This window comes from Lithobates pipiens, unplaced genomic scaffold (genome assembly GCF_037356315.1).
Source record: "Lithobates pipiens isolate NorthernLeopardFrog02 unplaced genomic scaffold, aLitPip1_a1.2 Scaffold_13, whole genome shotgun sequence".
Taxonomy (NCBI): Eukaryota; Metazoa; Chordata; class Amphibia; order Anura; family Ranidae; genus Lithobates; species Lithobates pipiens.
In genome coordinates, this window is record NW_027507718.1 from 51,755,631 (window position 1) to 51,777,462 (window position 21,832).

A 21,832-nucleotide genomic window follows, 5' to 3' on the forward strand; every position below is an offset into this window, starting at 1 on the left:
AGGTTGTAATGCGCTGCACAAACTGATTGTGCTATATAAATCCTGTATAATAATAATATTAATAATAATAAAAATAATGAAAAGTGCATTTTTGCTTGCGCATAGTTGGATGATGGAAGTCAGCAGAGCTTTACCCTTTTCACGAAGTCCTGGGTAAAATTCACTTGTATAGTTCAAATTCCCTTGCAAAGAGAACAGCCTATTAGCCTTTATTAAATAACTATAAAACAGGAAAACTTTCAAGGGGTGAATCATTTTTGTAAAACATAGGTAAAGGTAAATTCAATGGATTATCGGGCTTCAACACAGTGGTAATAATTAGTAGCTTGTTTATTGAGTTCACTAGTTGCCATGGTTAGATTTTTAATATTGTTTTAATTATATTTTATAAAAAAAAAATAAAAAGCCAGGAAAAGTTTACCGTATCCAGATCTATTGCCTAAGAAAAGATAAAGTGTAGTGATCACTCAGTATTTCTGTTAAGGTGCATGATCCATAACTATTACATAATCCAAAGAACTACTGTATATTAGCACCAAGAAAATAAATGAAACCTCATATGGAGCTGCTGTCTTGTGCAGTGCGCTCCACAGTAGCCCCAGAAATGTGTGAACCGTCTCCATAGAGAGGTGGCCACAATCTTCTGACATGCGAATTGGATGTGAAAAAAATCCGCATCCAATTAGCATCAGTGTGAACCCAGCCTAAAGGTTTTTTTTTTGTTTTTTTAAATGCAGGCAGCGTAAGTAACTTAATTTGACCTGGTGAAATGTATATAAAAGGGTACCGCGCTCAGGATTAATGGATAGGTTGCAGCCTCCCCTCAGAAAGCTCCCCAAAGGGCAGCTCTAATAAATTGGAATAAGTAAGAAAAAGGGGTAAGTGGCGCTACCTGTATCCTGATATCCTGTATCAGGATACAGGTAGCGCCACTTACCCCTTTTTCTTACTTATTCCAATTAGTTTGACCTGGTATCAGCCTCTTGCAGTCACTGATTAGCAAAGCTGTATTGTGAGAATAAGAAGCAGCACAAACAGCCTATCAGTTCAAGTGCTGACAAGAAGCATGCTGATAGAAGGAGAGAGCAGAATGACATAGAGATAAGCTCATCACTGTACTGATTCTCCCTTCACTGTCCATTTACGAGCTTAGATAGGTCCAGGATGAACTAGGCTCAAAGAAAATGTGTTGAATGATTCTAGCCACCAGACTGATGACACCTAGCGACAGAAAAAGGCTGCTTTCACACTGGGGTGGGCGGGCGTTGACGGTAAAATGCAGCTAGTTTTAGCGGCGCTATTCGGCTGCTAGTAGGGCACTTTAAAACCCCCACTAGCTGCCGAATAAAAGGTTAAATGAGCCCATATAGCAGATTAATTTCAATGGGCAGGAGCAGTGGAGGAGCGGTGGGGGAGCGGTGGAGGAGCAGTGTATACACCGCTCCTTCACCGCCCCAAAGATGCGCCTTGCAGGACTTTTTTTAAATCGTCCTGCCAGCCAGGACCAGATTAAGAACATGATGGGCCTGGTGCTGAGGATTTTGGTGGGGCTTTTTATATAAAAAAATATATGCAAACAAATTTTTGTTATAACAAATGAAAATAAATAGAGAGAGGGAGGATAAGAGAGAGAAAGAGAGAGAAATGGGACAAGAAAGGGGTGAGGGTTAAGGGGGAGGGAGGATGAGATAAAGGGGGGGTTGGGGATGAGAGAGAGAGAGAGGATGCGCATGAGCAGGAATGACAGAAATGCAGCCAGACCAAGGCAAGTGACCGAAGGCACAGAACTTGGAAGGAAGACTGGGTGAAGGTGGACCTGCTGGATTGATCACAGCACAGCGCTGGAGGGCTCAGTCTGGCAAAAAATTGTACCCTAATTTGCTAATATGCTGTGCATACTAGTACATTATGGCATAACCTACCTCAGGGCCTCTAAAAAGTAGTAATGTTAGCAAAGTTTACTACCAGTTTAAAATGACAGGATCCCAGGAGCCTCTCAGCTGACATCCCCTATGTTCCTCTATACATCGCAATAGTAATAACAAAATTAAATGAGTACTAATAATGGACAGAACAAATATGAGGACTGAGAAGATTTCCATTAGGCCAGTGGGCAGTATGTACAGGAGAGGAGTGTGGAGGGTATGATGAGGACAGTATGTACAGGAGAGGAGTGTGGAGGGTATGACAGTGGGCAGTATGTACAGGAGAGGAGTGTGGAGGGTATGATAGTGGACGGTATGTAGAGGAGAGGAGTATGGTGGATATGACAATGGGTGGTATGTACAGGAGAGGAGTGTGGAGGGTATGATGGGGGCAATATGTGCAGGAGAGGAGTGTGGAAGGTATTATGGGGGGCAGTATTTACAGAAGAGGAGTGTGGAGAGAAAGATAGTTGGCAGCATGTACAGGAGAGGAGTGTATAGGGTATGATGGGGGCAGTATGTATAGGAGAGGAGTTTGGAGGGTATGACAGTGGGTGGTATGTACAGGATAGGAGTGTGGTGGATATGACAGTGGGTGGTATGTACAGGAGAGTGTGGAGGGTATGACAGCGAACACTATGTAGAGTAGAGAAGTGTATGACAACGGGCACTATATACAGGAGAGAAGTGTGGAGGGTATGATAGTGAGCAATATGTACAGGAAAGGAGTATGGAGGGTATTACAATGGGTGGTATGTACAGGAGAAGAGTGTGGAGGGTATGACAGTGAGCAGTATGTACAGCAGAGGAGTGAGGAGGGTATGACGGTGGGCGGTATGTACAGCAGAGGAGTGTGAAGAGTATGACAAGTGAACAGTATATACAGGAGAGGAGTCTGGAAGGTATAGGAGAGAAATGTGGAGGGTATGACAGTGAGCAGTATGTACAGGAGAGGAGTGTGGAGGGTATAACAGCGGGCCGTATGCACAGCAGAGGAGTATGGAGGATATGGCAAGTGAGCAGTATGTACAGGAGTGGAGGGTATGACAGCGGGCAGGGCACTATGTACGAGAGAGGAGTGTGGAGGGTATGACAGCGGGCACTATGTACAGGTGAGGAGGATGAAGGAATCTGGGAAGGAAAAATGTAAAGGTTTGCTGAAGGATGTTTAGGGACTGCATAGTGGTTAAGCAGACCATACATGGATTTAAATTAAGCCAATTAAGCAGAGACCAGCTATAGTCAATCTATGTATGGGCTAGCTGGTTGTACACAAGTCAATCTAATAATCGACTTAAAAGAGTAAAACCAGCCTCTCAGGTTTTTTCCAAAACAATCAGTGCTGCCAGCTATGGTTAGTAACACTGATCATTGTATTCTGTGGGTAGAGAAGGCCCCCCCCTGGCAGAACATAATAACACTGCGGGAGTGATTCCCCCATCCACAGGTAAGCAGGTGAGAGGGTGTGTTGGGACAGGCTGGGGAGAGAGGTCTGTCAGCAGGGGGGTGTGAGGTGGTCATGGAGGGATATAAATCAGTGGAAGAGGAGGAGTAACTGGGAGTGATATCTTTTAGAGTAGGGTCTGTCATCTGCAGGTTGGGAAATGGTCACCTGTGATATAAATTGAAGGGAGGTGGCTAACATGGGAAGTGGCTGGGGAGTGACCTGGTTGATGGTGAGTGTGAAATGAATGATGTGTTTCAAGTTTCTTTCACATTTGTGGTAATGCTTACTGCCCTCTGCAAAGTGATCTGTGGTGTATTGCTTTTCAACGAGTGGTATAGCAGCAGCTGACAGGCGTTCATGAGGTGCTACTGCCACCTCCTTGTTTTTTTTACATTGCTAAATAGTATTTTTACATTGTTGGACTATTCTGCTACTGTGAGCGAATTTGGCTTACAGTTCCAGAGTGGCCCCATTGAAATTAATAGGCGAGTTTGACAGGCCGTGCTGCCAATCAAACTCTGCAGGCTGATGCTGCAGCTAAAAAAAAAAAGTTGCCACTGTGAAGTAAAACTCTGTCTAAATGTATTCAAATTAAGATTTGGGTCAAGGACATGCCGTGGGGTCAGTGGCTGGTGAGGCACTGGCTTGTATCAGAGTCCGATACACACAGGTTACATATGCCGCAAACATTAGAACGAGAGCAATAATTCTAGCACTAGACCTCTTCTGTAACTCTAAACATGTAACCTGTAAAAAAAATGAAAGCGTCGCCTATGGATATTTTTAAGTACTTTAGTTTCGCATTATTTAACAAGTGTTCGCAAGTGTAAAGCATGACATGTTAGATATGTATTTACTTGGCGTAACATCATCTTTCATAGTGTATAAAAAAATTGTGCTAACGTTAGTGTTTTTTTTTATTCATGAAACAGGTTCTTTCCAAAAAAAAACACGTTCGAAAAATTGCTGCGTATATACCGTGTGACATAAAAAGTTGTAATGACCACCATTTTATTCCCTAGGGTGTCTGCTAAAACATACATATATAATGTTTGGGGGTTCTGAGTAATTTTCTAGCAAAAAAAAATGTAGGCGAGAAGTGTCAGAATTGGCCTGGGTGGTAAAGGGTTAATTACCACAAGTAAGTAATATACAAATAATTATTATATATTGTTTCTCTAGTCATCTTCCAGGACGGCATAACCTGAGAGATGACTGGTCCACCTGACAGGAAACACAATCAACATACAAGGTTGAAAGGCCCCTCCCTTCCCCCTGCACCTTAGTTCTTGATGTTTCCTGGGAGCGAAACGTTTGTTGTTTTTTTGCAGACCTGAAGCTGATAGCGGACGGTCCCACCCCTGGGAGCTAGACACCAAAACCGGGGAAGGCTGTGGTTCTAGCCAGGACTCAATCCCTTCTCAGGGGGTCCCAATGGCTGGGCGGTAAGGTTCTTCCCCGGCAAGGAGCCTCCCAGGTACAGAGGGGCATCCCGGAGCGCCTGTGGGCACATACTTCCTGCCTTTACCTTCCACCCAGTCAGGTACTGAAGCCGAAGGAACCGGAGCTCGTGTTGGAGTCTAGGCTGCCAGAGGGGCAGAGGACAGCCCTCCCAGGCTGCCAGGAGCTGAAATTTCTGCTCCATAGTGAACGCTGTAACACTCCTGTGTTAGGAGTGAGCTTTCAGGCCGGGTGGAGCAAGATGACGCCGTTTCCGTTTCTAGCCGTTGTCACTTCCGTTTCCAAAATGGAAGATCCAAAAACATTAGATGCCAAATCTCTCTTTCCGACAGCGAGACTCCAAAAAAATGGCGCAGATCGTCGGTGTCTGAGCCATAAGACTCTGGAGAGACAGTGGAAGGACCTGGAAAGAAAGGTCCTTAAACTCAAAACTTGGAAGAGAAGGTTTCCCTTTGAGGAAGAAGAAGAGGAGAACTATTTCAAGACCCTGAAATTAGACGCAGCCCTGTCACAGGTCTATAAAAGTCTGATTTATCATTTGAAGACCAAATGGACAGAAGGGCTGAGACGCTACTATGAAGAGCGTGGGATGCCAATGCGGCAGCCATGGCTCCTGCCTTGCCATCAGCCTGCGTGACAAGAAATGTGGATGCATGGTTAAGTAGGCTCTCCGACCATGTTTCTAGAGGGAGTGAGTCTAAGGAATGCACAGATTATAAGCAAGGCTGTGTCATATTTAGCATATGGAAACGGTCAGGAACAATGCTAAATCAGCGGCCCTTCTTAACTCCGCATGAAGGGCAGTCTGGGTCAGGTCGTGGGAAGGGGATCATATGTCCAGGTCATGGCTCTGCAGTTTGCCCTTTGAGGGTTCCCAGCTTTTTGGGCCTGGCCTGGATCAGGTCTTGTCATGGTCATCAGAAAAGAGAGAGAAGGGCAGGACGTTTTTTCATCCCCCCTAACAAAGGTTAATTCACGGCCAAGAAGGGCATGAATAGCCTGCTCTTTTCTGGACCTAAAGATACCACTAAGCAGTCAAAGTGACGCCAGCATCAGGATAGGGGGGAGACTGTCTCGCTTTGTCCCTCAGTGGATCAAGATCTCCGAAAGCCCCTATATCTTGCAGATCTTGACAGAGGGATATTGATTGGAACGTCTCTCCCCCCCCCCCCCCCCCCTCAAAACTTTATCCTGACCTATCTCCCCTAGAATACCTCAAGGGCAGCAGGGCTGTTGGACAACTTACAGGTATTGGCGTACCAGGAGGTCATAGTTCCCGTTCCACCAGAAGAACTTTACCAGGGATTTTATTCCCCACGTTTTTGTCGTCCAAAAACCACCAGGGAAATTTCACCTGATATTAAACCTCAGGAAGCTGAACAGGTTTTTGCGACAAAGGAGCTTCCGGATGGAGAGCATATACACTGTGCGCAGGCATCTACTAAAAGATGCATTTCTGGCCACAATAGATCTGAGGGATGCTTATCTTCATATCCCGATTGCTCGGGAACACCAATCCCTGTTGAAATTCACAGTCCTTACGAGTAAGGGAATTCAACACTGGCAATTCCGAGCTCTTCCCTTTGGTTTAACTGCAAGCCCAAGGATTTTCACAAAGGTCCTGGCGGAGGTTGTAGCTTACCTACATCTACATTGGGTGTCCCTTATACCCTACCTAGAGGACCTTCTGGTCTACGGCAATCTCTATAATGGGTGGGGGTAGATTGATTTTCACTCTGGAATCCTTGGGATGGATAGCGAATAGAGAGAAATCTTCTCTGGTAACACCCCGAATAAAAGTTTTCCTGGGATAGTTTGTGGATACAGGGGCTCAGAAACGTTTTCTCCCAGAGTAAAAACGGGTAAAAGTGGTTACAGCAGTTCTCCTCTTTAATGGAACCCAGGGATTACTCTCGCAGGCAGATTATGAGGGTATTAGGTTTAATGACCTCATGCATTCCAGCGGTTCCCTGGGCCCAGCTCCATTCCAGGGAGCTGCAGTTTTTTCTTCTATCCTCCTGGGACAAAAAGAGGGAGTCTTTGGATGAAAAGGTGTCCATTCCAACAAGTGTAAAGGCCTCCCTAAAGTGGTGACTGGGTCAGGACAGGCTCACGTTGGGTCGTCCTTGGGCCTAGTGGAATCCCATGAGGATTACTACCAATGCAAGCGCTTGGGGTTGGGGCGCTCACTTAAGAGACCTCCAGGCACAGGGAGGAGGGAGGCAAAACTCTGACTCCATGGGAGGCCTCCCGACGACTGCTGTCTTTTTGCTTTGACAGCTCCTATATAGGCAAGGGCAACATGCCGTTTTTTTCTTAATTTGGTTATAGGGTTCCCCTTAACCACTTCAATACACTGTATTATATACTCTGCACTGCACTATATACTCTGCACTGTATTACATATACTACACTGACTGCACTATATATTCTCCACTGTATTATATATACTACACTGACTGCACTATATACTCTGCTATGTATTATATATACTACACTGACTGCCCTATATACTCTGCTATGTATTATATGTACTGCACTGATGGCACTATATACTCTCCACTGTAACATATACTACACTGACTGCACTATATACTCTGAACTGCATTATATATACTACACGGACTGCACTATATACTCTGAACTGTATTATATATACTATACAGACTGCACTATATACTCTGAACTGCATTATATATGTAGCGGTACCCTGTAAGCCCCTGTACACACGGTCGAAGATTCTGCCAACCAAATCCGTCGGATTTCGTCCGTCGGATTTAGTCCGACGGATTGTGTCCGAAACTGTTGCATACACACGGTCGGACCAAGTTGTCTGATTTAGTGGTTGCCAAGAAAGCGGTGACGTAAGCTATGTACGGCAGGACTAGAAAAAGGAAGTTCAGCACCACGTCCGGCACCATTTGGGCTCATTCTGCTGATCTCGTGTCTATTGCGTGTTAGTAGAAGTTTGGTGAGAGACGATTCACGCTTTTCAGATTAGTGATTCAGATCGCTACTGCTCTTCAGTTTCTGCTTGTCTTTGCGTATCTGATAATCAGTGCATGCAGTCATTAATTATTTGTTTCTCATTGTGGACTATATCTTGGTATAGTACGCTTTGAAAGACATTTTTTATTGTCTGCTTGCTTCTGCTATTCAGGTCGTTCATTCAGGCCTTGCTGTTTATCGGTGCTTTCTGGTGTCCGTTGTGACGAGCCGACCGTTTTCCAAACATGTTTCGTCTACGTACTCGTCGTACAGTTTGTGCTGTGCAGGGGCTTCGTGTTGGGGTTCTTACTTTGACACAAGCCCGGTCCATGAACAGGGAGGGGAGGCATTTGTGGACCAAGAATTGGTTGCGCCAGCGTCACCAGTTCTCGCACATGCCTTTGCTCCGTGAGATCCGCGAGAATAATCCTGATGATTTCAGGAATTATCTCCAGATGACGGACCCCGTTTTTCACCGTCTGCTGGCTTTGCTGACCCCTTATATCACCAGGCAGGATACCTGCATGTGGCAAGCCATCACTCCGGAGCAGAGGCTCATCGCCACGTTGCGCTACTTGGTGACAGGGATAAGTCTTCAGGACCTCAAGTTCTCTACAGGCATCTCCCCCCAGGCTCTGGGGATCATTATTCCAGAGACCTGTTCTGCCATCATTCAGGTCCTGCAGAAGGAATATATTATGCTAATTTTTTATCCTTAAACATCACATTCTATGTATTTCATAATTGCTAATGTCTTGCATTTCTTTCCTCATTCCCTAATTACCATCATTGCAATATGCTCTAATTCATATGCTCTGCCCCTTTGTCCTCATGCAGATTTGCCTCACTAACTTCCCCGCCATGCTCTTCTTGGCCCATAAAACTATAGTCTAGTCACTTAACAATGTCTTTTGGCAGCTCCATAGTATTGCTTTCCCCTAAACACCCCCTAAAATCTCAACAAATGTGATGTGTGTGCTTCAATTCATGCAAAGTGACCTTTTTTTTATGGGGTTGTGCCAAACTCATTAGTAACCCCCATCTCCTCAACTGCTAGCTCAGCTGATAGCAATCCTCTATCTGATGACTTGACCCAACCCAATACGTACACCTGAAACTGCACTTGGAGTGCAAAGTGGCGTTGCCTTTAGTAAATCGCACTCCTTCTCAGCACAAACTCAAATTTGACTACAAATACATTTTACGCCCAATGAAAAAGGAAGCCACACATTGTTGAGAATTCAACTTTTTAATACAAGCACATTCACATGTGCGTTTAGTAAAGGTTTTTACAACAAACCAAGAGATTTTTTTATCAAACCGTAAAATACAGAACACAGGAACTTACAAAGTTCAACTTTGAAAAGTGAAGACAATATCAGACATGAGTATGTACAAACTGGGCTGATATTGCCTTCATCACATGGGGTGTGACCCCTGAAAAAAACAAATTTGGAAGATGCACACAGTGTGTCAACATGTGCTATCTCCCATCATGGGGGATCAATGTACATGCTTTGGGGCTGCAACCCCTTCATCTCAGACACTTTACACAAAACATGTACATTGATCCCCCATGATGGGAGATAGCGCATGTTTACACACTCTGTGCATCTTCCAAATTTTTAATTTTGCAAAATGCAACATTTTTTTTTTAAAAAGCAAAAATAAAACCCTATCTAGTTTTTTTGGTTTCACACTCTCCCCAAAACATCAATGATGTTCTTCATTTTATTTTTAACATCATTGATGTTTTGTTGGACAATTTCCAAATCCCGATTGCACCCCATTATCTCCCCGATCAAGATCTGGTCACTTTCACTGGTAAAACGGGAATCTTCTTCCACATCACCTACAAAACAAAGCAAACAAACACACCATATAATCCAAATATGGTGATATACATTGATGAGCTTACCGGAAGCTGTGTTCTCCGACACTCACCTGTTGTGGTGACAATTTGTCCAACCTCCACAATCTCTCCTTCCTCCTCCTCCTCCTACTCCTGCTCCTACTCCTCTGTTTCTGCTTTTGGAAGTTGCCCTTCTTTGGGAGGGGTGTGGTACCTGGTGTCCTCATACTTGCAGAGTCTTCTCTCCCCTATGAGAATGTAAACAAAGATTAATTAGCACACAGAGGGCAGAAATAGGAATCTGAAACATTGCTTGGAAGTGTTGTACAATTGTGTTTTTGGGCCGAGTTACAAGGTGAGAACATTATTGGGGACACTTTATTAAGCTGGAATACTTCCCTGCAGAACGATGTTTCATACGAACGAACGAAACCATGACCTTGAAAGTGGCCATTTTAAAATGCACAACATGAAATCAAAGCACATGGAGCATGTATGCAAGCAAGAATAATCATATGAACACACGACAACTACTTACTTTTTTTAAGAACACGCTTGATCCTTATGTACTGCTCGTGCTCCCTCAGTTTCAGGTCTGACCAGCGTTTTCTCAGTTGATCCTTGGATCGGTGTACCCCAAAATTCTTCAGAAGACTCTTCACAACTTTATTCATGATCTTGGCCTTTCTGATATTTGGGTTTGGGTAAGGTCCATACTTCCCATCATAGTCGGTCCTGTTCAATATGTCGACCATCTCCAACATCTCTCCAAAAGACATATTTGAAGCCTTAAATGTTGTCTTCCTGGATCGGGACGTTTCAGGCTCCGGGCTTTCCTCACCCTCTTCCTCGATAGTGGAACTATTATTAGTGCGCACCTGCGTTCTCTCCACCATGTGCTCTCCCCACTGCGCCGGAAGCGAAGGGGCGGGGAATAGTCTGGAAAGAACGTCAGGGGCGGGTGGAGTTTCACGCATGCGCACTGTATATAAAACGCAACACGTGTGTATCGTCCGTACGATCTGGGAGGAGAGTGGGAGGCGCGGACGCGACAAACGTGGAAACGAAGGTAACATTTTTAACTTGGTGCTTCACTAGACTAGACTGCTTCTATCTAGGCCCATGTTGGGACAAGATTAGGAGGGATTTTAATTGCATTATTAGTATTTGAGGGTTTGTCTTGTGTTGTGTCTTGCAGACAATATGGATCCATTCACAAATGCAAACTTTATGGGGCTATTCATAGAACTGCACATGGAGATGCCCTGCCTGTGGCAGTTCCACAACAAGTTTTATACTGACAGAACAAAGAGGTACGCAGCACTGGAGAAACTGCTTGCTTTGTTGCAGATCATGGTCCCCACGGCAGACATGGCCTATCTGAATGGTAAAATTGGGAACATGAAGCTAACATATCTCAGGGAGAGAAAGAAGCACCTGGAGTCCTTGAGAGCAGGAGATCCAGATGCTGTTTATTACCCCAGGATGGTTCACTTTGACAGGCTGCATTTTCTGGTAGACCAAGGGGTACCCAGGCCACCACTCAGGCCACCACTCTCCAGGCTTCCTTCAAGGCATCCTTCACCCCCAGCTGAGGCTTCTGATGTACAACCTGGGCCTTCCAGGCAGCACCATGTGGTGGGGCCCAGCTTGAGACAGGTATTGCATTGTTAAACATATTTCTTGTGTTACATTTAATGATGTTAACTAGATGTTCTTATTGATCAGTAAGTTGTGATTTCTCAAAGTGGTTTACATCTCAATAGACAGTAGTGACCAAAAATGTTTGGGACGGGAAAGAAAAATGCTGGTGTCAGAATGATAGTCTGTTCTAATTGGTAACATTCAATTAGCAAAAGCCAGGAGCACAAAATGGTGTGATTGATGATCAAAAAACGAAAACTATGTCCCCTTTTCATACACAGGATGACCTCAGTTGGGGGGAGGCTGTGGCAAGTGGCAGCCAGGAGGTTGACCAACGCCCTTCTTCTCCTGCCCCAGCTACAGGAGCCCAGCCACAGCCTGGAAGGATGCCTGGTGGGAAGTCCCGAAGGAAGATGAGAGAGTGATGGCCTGGGTTGAGTCTGGTCTGCCAGAAGATGCAGCCCCTTGAAGATCCACATCCTGGGGACAGAAATGACATCTGAATTTCCTGCTCTCTAGGAGTTCGGGACCAGACTTCTCTCCCTGAGATATCTACTCATCAGGCCACCAACTTTTTCAATTATAATTTGTTCATGTCTGCCCTGGGGGCCAAAGGCTGCACCAAAGTTAAGAAGTTTCTCAAGTGCTGCGTTCCTATTTTTAGTTTCTAGCGAACAAAATAAATTTTTTTTTTGTTTGATGAAATACTTGTGTAATGCGTTTTCCTTCCAAAAGTACAGTTTATTTGTGAGCAGGCAGGTACATTTCAAAAATACAAAGTGAACTAAATAACAAGGGTTAACAACACTAAACCACCTCCTGTAGATTAAAAAAGAAAAAGAAAATATAAAAAATACAATGTTGTTGTTGTAAGTTTACACACAAAAAAAAATAAAAAAAAATAAGGAGAAAGGAGCAAACTGTCTGATTTTTAGGGAATCCCCCCCCCCCCCCCCAAAAACATCCAAAAAAGAAAAAACCTAATCTAAAATTGTGTAGATGTGACGCAAAATAAAATTGTATTGCTGAAATGGTTAAAAAAGAGTAATGAAATCCATTCAGGAGAAGTGTGTGTGACTATGAGCATCAAAAGAAGTCTGTTCTTGCAGCATTGTAAAGAACAAGAGAATGCGCTTGATGAATGAATTTTTAACATTGCAGCATGACAAATGTGCTATATCGCTTACGAGCAGTAGTTTTACCTGAACGAGCACTTCCGTGTCGGAATTTGAATGTGAGCATGCGTGGCACTTGGTCCGATCAAAATTCTCTACACATGATCAGAGTATGTCTGACCGGCCCAGTTGGTCGGGAAATATTTCCAATATGTTGGAAAATTGGGTCCGACGGATATTGGGACGGAATAAGTCCGATGCATACCACACACAGTCGGATTATCCGACAACACGGTCCGATAGGACACATTCCGACGGATTCTCCGACCGTGTGTACAGGGGCTAAGGGCTGCTAAGTGCTGTGGCCCACTTGTCACCCTGCCCATTGGCTTTGTTTTTTTGTTTTATTGAGGGGATTGAACTTGGATGGGTATATGAATTATGGGTTGCCCAGTGAATTTTAGAACAATCAAAGGGGGGCGACTTTTAGAACAAAGAATTGTAACAACTTATACACACTCTGGTATATACAGAGCTCTGTTCCTTCAGCACAACTCTTACTGCAGACCATTACTCCTCAGCTCCTCCAGTACTCTACTTGCTTGAGCTCCAAGGCACAGCTAGCACCGCATGGTTAGGCCTGACACTGGCTCAGCCAGGCCTTAGCAACTGTCTTTTGCAGACAGGGACCCCTTTTTAGTGTAGTAATGAACTGTATTATATATACAACACTGACTGCACTATGTAATCTGAACTGTATTATACATACTACACTGACTGCACTATACACTCTGAAATGTATTATATATACTACACTGACTGCACTATATACTCTGAAATATAATATATACTATATGGATTGCACTATATGCTCTGAACTGTATTATATATACTACACATACTTCACTATATACTCTGAACTGTATTATATATACTATACGGACTGCACTATATACGCTGAACTGTATTATGGACTATATGGACTGCACAATATACTGTAAAAGTTATTATATATACTATATGGGCTGCACTATATACTCTGAACTGTATTATATATACTACACGGACTGCACTATATACTCTGAACTGTATTATATATATTATACAGACTGCACTATATACTCTGAACTGTATTATGGACTATATGGACTGCACTATATTCTGTAAAATTTATTATATATACTAAATGGACTGCACTATATACTGTAAAATGTATTATATATACGATACGGCCTGCACTATATACTATGAGCTGTATTAACCACTTGCCTACTGGGCACTTAAACACCCTTCCTGCCCAGACCAGTTTTCAGCTTTCGGTGTTCTCACACTTTGAATGACAATTACTCAGTCATGCAACACTGTACCAAAATGAATTTTTTGTCATTTTTTTTTTCCACAAACAGAGCTTTCTTTTGGTGGTATTTGATCACCTCTGGGGTATTTATTTTTTGCGCTATAAATGAAAAAAGACAATTTTGAAAATAAAAACGCATATTTCTTTGTTTCTGTGACAAAATTATGCAAAATTATTAATTTTTCTTCATAAATTTTGGCCACAATTTATACTGCTACATATCTTTGGTGAAAATAACGCAAATTATTGGATATTATTTGGTCTTTGTGAAAGTTAGAGAGTCTACAAGCTGTGGTGCGAATCATACAAAATTTATCACATCTGATGTACTGGTGGCCTATCTAATTTCTTGTGACCCGAACAAGCTGGGAAAGTACAAATACCCCCCAAATGACCCCTTTTTTGGAAAGTAGACATTCCAAGGTATTTAGTAAGAGGCATGGTGAGCTTTTTGATGTTGTCATTTTTTTCCCACAATTCTTTTCAAAATTAAGATTTTTTATTTTTTCCCACAAAATTGTCATTGTAATAGGTTATTTTTCTCACATGGCATGTGTATACCACAAATGACACCCCCAAAAAAAATCTGCTACTCCTCCTGAGTATTACAATACCACATGTGTGGGACTTTTTCACAGCCTGGCCACATAGAGAGGCCCAACATGCAGGGAGCGGCATCAGGTGTTCTAGGAGCATAAATTACACATCTAACTTGTTGACTACCTATTACACTTTTGAAGGCCCTGGAGCACCAGGACAATGACACGTGACTCTGATGACAGATGGCACTGATACGTGGCAATGATGACACTTATACGTGGCACTGATGACACGTGGCACTGATGACAGATGGCACTAATATGTGGCACTGGTGACAGATGGCACTTATACGTGCCGCTGATGACAGATGGCACTTATACGTGCCACTGATGACACGTGGCACTAATACGTGGCAATGATGACAGGTGGCACTAATACTGGCACTGATGACAGATGGCACTAATACGTGGCACTAATACGTGGCACTGATGACAGATGGCACTAATACGTGGCACCGATACTGATGACAGATGGCACTGGTAAGTGCATTGATGACACGTGACACTGACAACAGATGGCACGTGACACTGACAGGTGGCACTGATGACAAATGGCACTGATACGTGGCACTGATGACAGATGGCACTAATATGTGGCACTGATGACAGATGGCACTATGTGGCACTGATGACACGTGGCACTGATGACAGATGGCACTTATACGTGGCACTGATGACAGATGGCACTGGGGACAAATGGCACTGACAACAGGTGGCACTGGGGACAAATAACACTAACAGGTGGCACTGGGGACAGATAGCACTAACAGGTGGCACTGGGGGCAGGTAGCACTGGGGAGGATGGCACTGGGGAGGATGGCACTGGATGAGGATGGCACTGGGGTGGATGGCACTGGGGCGGATGGTACTGGGGCGGATGGTACTGGGGCGGATGGCACTGGGGGAGGATGGCACTGGGGGAGGATGACACTTTTTTTACTTTTTTTTTTCACTTACGGCCGCTGCAGCCGTTCATCTCTCCCCTCTCACACGCTTTCTGTGTGAGGAGGTAGAGCGGCGCTGAGAGATGATCTCATATGTTTACATATGAGATCATCTCTCATTGGATAGGCCGATCGTGCTGTAAACGGCCGCTGTAATTGGCCCTTTACAGCGATCTGTGTTTGCCTGTCTCCGGGGGACACGGCAAACACAAAACTTCCCCGATGCGCGCCCGGGGTGGCGCGCATTGCGGAAGTAAACACGAGGACGTCCAGGGACGGCCTCCTGGACGAGAGCGTCCGCTCTATAGCCGTCATTCGGCTATAGGGTGGACGGGAAGCGGTTAAATATGCTATACTGACTGCACTATATACTCTGAACTGTATTATATATACTACACTGACTTCACTATATAAGCTTAACTGTATTATATATACTATACAGACTGCACTATATACTCTGAACTGTATTATATGTACTATACGGACTGCACTATATACTCTGAACTGTATTATATATACAACACTGACTGCACTATATACTCTGAACTATATTATATATGCTACGCTGACAGCCCTATATACTCTGAACTGTATTATATATACTACACAGACTGCACTATATACTCTGAACTGTATTATATATACACTGACTGCACTATATACTCTGAACTGTATTATATATACTACACTGACTGCACTATATAAGCTGAACGGTATTATATATACTATACAGATTGCACTATATACTCTGAAATGTATTATATATACTATGAGGATGGCACTATATAATCTATACTGTATTATATATACTACACCTGACTGCACTATATACTCTGAAATGTATTATATACTGTATATTATACAGACTGCACTATATACTCTGAACTGTATTATATATACAACACTGACTGCACTATATACTCTGAACTGTATTATATATATACTACACTGACTGCACTATATACTCTGAAATGTATTATATATACTAAACTGACTGCACTATATACTCTGAAATATAATATATATACTATACAGATTGCATTATACTCTGAACTGTATTATATATGCTATACGGGCTGCACTTTATACTCCGAACTGTATTATATATACTATAGGGACTGCACTATATACCCTGAACTGTATTATATATACTACACGGACTGCACTATATACTCTGAACTGTATTATATATACTATACAGACTGCACTATATACTCTGAACTGTATTATGGACTATATGGACTGCACTATATACTGTAAAATGTATTATTTATATATTGTACGGACTGCACTATATACCCTAAACTGTATTATATATACTATACAGACTGTACTGTATACTCTGAGCTGTATTAAATATGCTATACTGACTGCACTATATACTCTGAACTGTATTATACATACTACACTGACTTCACTATGTAAGCTGAACTGTATTATATATACTATACAGACTGCACTATATACTCTGAACTGTATTATATGTACTATATGGACTGCACTATATACTCTGCACTATATACTCTGAACTGTATTATATATACAACACTGACTGCACTATATACCCTGAACTATATCATATATGCTACACTGACTGACCTATATACTCTGAACTGTATTATTTATATTACACGGACTGCACTATATACTCTGAACTGTATTGTATATACTATACGGACTGCACTATATACTCTGAACTGTATTATATATACTACACTGACTGCACTATATACTCTGAACTGTATTATATATACTATACGGATTGCACTATATACTCTGAACTCTATTATATATACTACACTGATTTACTGCACACTACACTAACTACCTGCCTAATCTCCATTCATTCACTATATACGGCCGCCGTGTAAGCAGCAGCTTATATAGTGTGGGGCGTGGATTTAGCTCCTGAGCCATGATTGCCCAAATACACCCTGCCTTTTGCCAATCATGGCTCTGACAGCATATTGGGCTTTGATTGCACTGATTGCAATCAGCAGCTGTCAATGATTTGCGATCTCGCAGTGCATTATGGGGCACTCCGGAGCTGACAAACTTCCCACGAGCGCCCCATTTGTTCCTTTTGCTCATGGAGTCGAATATTCAGCTCATCCCTAGCCAGGAGCAGAACATTGCATTACATGCTAAGTGGTGTACTGTGGACTATGGAAGCTATTTATCTCACTAGTCTAAATGAAGTACATATATTAATACATTTCTCAAAGAGCATTAATGGCCTTAAGTATGCAATATTAATCTTTTAGACAAAAACCGTTTGAGATGTTTTGCACCTGCTAATATGTTGGTTCTTTAGATGTGCTAAAAATCGCATTTAGACAAATCAACTACTAAAATGTGTTGGATGATGCTCCTAAAGTTTATTTAAAGTGGTTCTAAAGCATAAACATTTTTTACCGTAATGCAGTAGACATGTGCAGAGTAAAATATTTCGTTTCGGAAATTTCGTTTTCGTCCGAAAAATTAATTTATTTAGTTACTCCCGAAATTCGTTTTTATTTATTTTGTTTTTTGTTCAAAAATTGCATTCGTCTGAAAATCCACATGAATTAAGGTCGAATCTGTCTTTGAAGGCTTATGGTGTCTGTCGAATGTATAAAGAAGTTTCGACTGAGCTAGTATATAGCATACTTCGTGTGAACTTTAGAACCCTATTAAAGTCTATGGGACTCCAATGTTCAAAATCTAAAGTGCTAATTTTAAAGGCTAATATGCAAGTTACTGTCCTAAAAAGTGTTTGGGGACCCGGGTCCTGCCCCAGGGGACATGTATCAATGCAAAAAAAGTTTTAAAAACTAACGTTTCTTCGAGAGCAGTGATTTTAATAAGGATTAACCACTTCAGGACCGCCGTATTGCCATTGTACGTCAACACAATGGCACAGGCAGGCACAATCACGTAGATGTACGTGATTGCCTTCCAGCAAGTGGGTGGTCCGATCGGACCCCCTCCCGCTGGTTACGGCGGTCCGGTTCGCTCCAGGAGCGCTCCGTGATGAGGGGATGGCCGTTGGTTTTCGGCCACCCCCTCTGGATCGCTCCTGGCCAATGAGAAGCTTCCTCCCACTGTGTATTGTTTACACAGGAAGGAGGAAGTGATGTCATTCTCCTCGGGGCGGTCTTTTTGACCGGACTACGAGGAGAAGACTAATAGTAAGTGTGCACCAACACTACACTGACATGTAGGTACACACAGGCACACAAACCCCCCCCGATCCCCCCCCCGATCGCCCCCCGATCCCACCCCCCCTCCCCCCCATTCACAGTGTCACTGATTGCATTGATCATTTCTTTACTGATCAATGCATTCAGTGTCAGTTGTGACAGTAAAAACTGTCAGGACAGTTAGTGTTAGGTCCAGGGTAGCCCCCTATCACCCCCCAATAAAGATTTAACCCCCTGATTGCCCCTAGAGTTAACCCTTTCACCCCCTTTTGCCAGTGTCACTAAGCGATCATTTTTCTGATCGCTGCATGTGTCGCTAGGTAGCTAGTTATTTTTTTAGGTTCACCGCCAGGTTTTTATATCCCTAGGTACCCCGATATACTACCCAATAATGGTTTTAACCCCCTGATTGCCGCTAGTTAACCCTTTCACCCCCTTTTGCCAGTGTCACTAAGCGATCGTTTTTCTGATCGCTGCATTAGTGTCGCTACAGTCGCTAGGTAGCTAGTTATTTTTTTAGGTTCACCGCCAGGTTTTTATAGCGCTAGGTACCCCCATATACTACCCAATAATGGTTTTAACCCCCTGATTTCCGCTAGTTAACCCTTTCACCCCCTTTTGCCAGTGTCACTAAGCGATAATTTTTCTGAACGCTGCATCAGTGTCGTTAGTGTCGCTAGGTAGCTAGTTATTTTTTTAGGTTCACCGCCAGGTTTTTATAGCGCTAGGTACCCCGATATACTACCCAATAATGGTTTTAACCCCCTGATTGCTGCTAGTTAACCCTTTCACCCCCTTTCACCAGCGATCACAGTATAAGTGTCACTGGTGACGCTGGTTAGCCAGTTAGTTATTTAGGTTCCCCGTCAGGTTTTTATATAGCGCCAGGGACCCCATATACTACCTAATAAAAATTTGAACCCCCTGATTGCCCCTAGTTAACCCTTTCACCACTGATCACCGTATAAGTGTTACGGGTGACTCTGGTTAGTTTGTTTTTTATAGCATCAGGGCACCCACCATTTATTACCCAATAAAGGTTTAACCCCCTGATCACCCGGCGGGTGATATCAATTAGGTTTTAGGGTCAGGGTCTGCGTCGCCCCAGGCAGCGCTAGGTTAGTGCCAGTACCGCTAACACCCACACGCAAAGCATAAGACCTCCCGTAGTGGTATAGAATCTGAACAGATCAATATCTGATCTGATCAGATCTATACTAGCGTCCCCAGCAGTTTAGGGTTCCAAAAAAACGCATTGTTAGCGGGATCAGCCCAAATACCTGCTAGCACCTGCGTTTTGCCCCTCTGCCCAGCCCACCCAAGTGCAGTATCGATCGATCACTGTCACTTACAAAACACTAAACACATAACTGCAGCGATCGCAGAGTCAGGCCTGATCCCTGCCATCGCTAACAGGTTTTTTGGTAGCATTTTATATTCAAATCCGGAAGGCAGTGCTTGGTTTTCGGGGTCCCGTACGTGGCTAGGCTCCCAAAAAGTCCCCCACATGTGGTATCCCCGTACTCGGGAGAAGCAGCAGAATTTATTTTGGGGTGTAATTTGACTTCTGCCCATAGCATGTGTGAGCAATATATCATTTAGTGACAACTTTGTGCAAAAAAAAAAAAAGTTTGTAATATTCCCGCAACTTTTGGCAAAATATAAAATATTCCATGGACTCAACATGCCTCTCAGTAAATAGCTTGGGGTATCTACTTTCCAAAATGGGGTCATTTGGGGGGGTTTTGTGCTATTTTGGCATTTTATGGCCTTCGAAACTGTGATAGGTAGTGAGGAGTTAAATCAAAAATTTGCACCCTTAGAAATCCTGAAGGTGGTGATTGGTTTTCGGGGTGCCGTGCGCGACTAGACTCCCAAAAAGTCCCACACATGTGGTATCCCTGTACTCAGGAGAAGCAGCAGAATGTATTTTGGGGTGTCATTTCACATATGCCCATAGCATGTGTGAGCAATATATCATTTAGTGACAACTTGGTGCAAAAAAAAAAAAGTTTGTAATATTCCCGCAACTTGTGGCAAAATATAAAATATTCCATGGACTCAACATGCCTCTCAGTAAATAGCTTGGGGTGTCTACTTTCCAAAATGGGGTCATTTTGGGGGGTTTTGTGCTATTTTGGCATTTTATGGCCTTCGAAACTGTGATAGGTAGTGAGGAGTTAAATCAAAAATTTGCACCCTTAGAAATCCTGAAGGTGGTGATTGGTTTTCGGGGTGCCGTGCGCGACTAGACTCCCAAAAAGTCCCACACATGTGGTATCCCCATACTCGGGAGAAGTAGCGGAATATATTTTTTTTGTCATTATTCAATCCCTTAGGACAAAAAAAATAAATATTCAATGGGCTCAACATACCCATCAGCAATTTCCTTGGGGTGTCTACTTTCCAAAATGGGGTCATTTGGGGGGGATTTGTACTGCCCTGCCATTTTAGCACCTCAAGAAATGAGATCGGCAGTCATAAATTAAAAGCTGTGTAAATTCCAGAAAATGTACTCTAGTTTGTAGACGCTATAACTTTTGCGCAAACCAAAAAATATACGCTTATTGACATTTTTTTTACTAAAGACATGTGGCTGAATAAATTTTGCCCTCAATGTATGACTAAAATTTAGTTTATTCGATTTTTCTTATAACAAAAAGAAGAAAATATCTTTTTTTTTCAAAATTTTCGCTCTTTTTCCATTTATATCGCAAAAAAAAAAAATCACAGAGGCAATCAAATACCATCAAAAGAAAGCTCTATTTGTGGGAAGAAAAGGACGCAAATTTCGTTTGGGTGCAATATTGCATGACCGCGCAATTACCAGTTAAAGCAGCGCAGTGCGAAATTGCAAAAAGACCTCTGGACCTTAAGGTGTTTATTGGTCCGGAGCTGAAGTGGTTAAAGTGAAACAATAAAAGTGTAATATTTCTTTAAATTTCATAGGGGGGGGCGTCTATAGTATGCCTGCGAAGGGGCGCATGTTTCTGGTGCTTAGAACTGGCCCCGCACAAAGTGTCATTTATGAAGGAAAAAAAGTCCTTTAAAATCACTCGCAGCTATTATGAATTGTCGGCTCCGTAATACAGAGAACACTCATTGAAAGTCATTGATAAAATAAATAAATAAATTAAAAAAAAAGCGTGGGGGTCCCCCAAATTAAATTACCAGGCCCTTCAGGTCTGAAATTGATATTAAGGGAAACCCTGCGTCAAATTAAAAAAAAAAATTGACGTGGGGTTCCCCCTAAATATCCATACCAGACCCTTTAGGTCTGGTATGGATATTAAGGGGAACCCCGCGTCAAATAAAAAA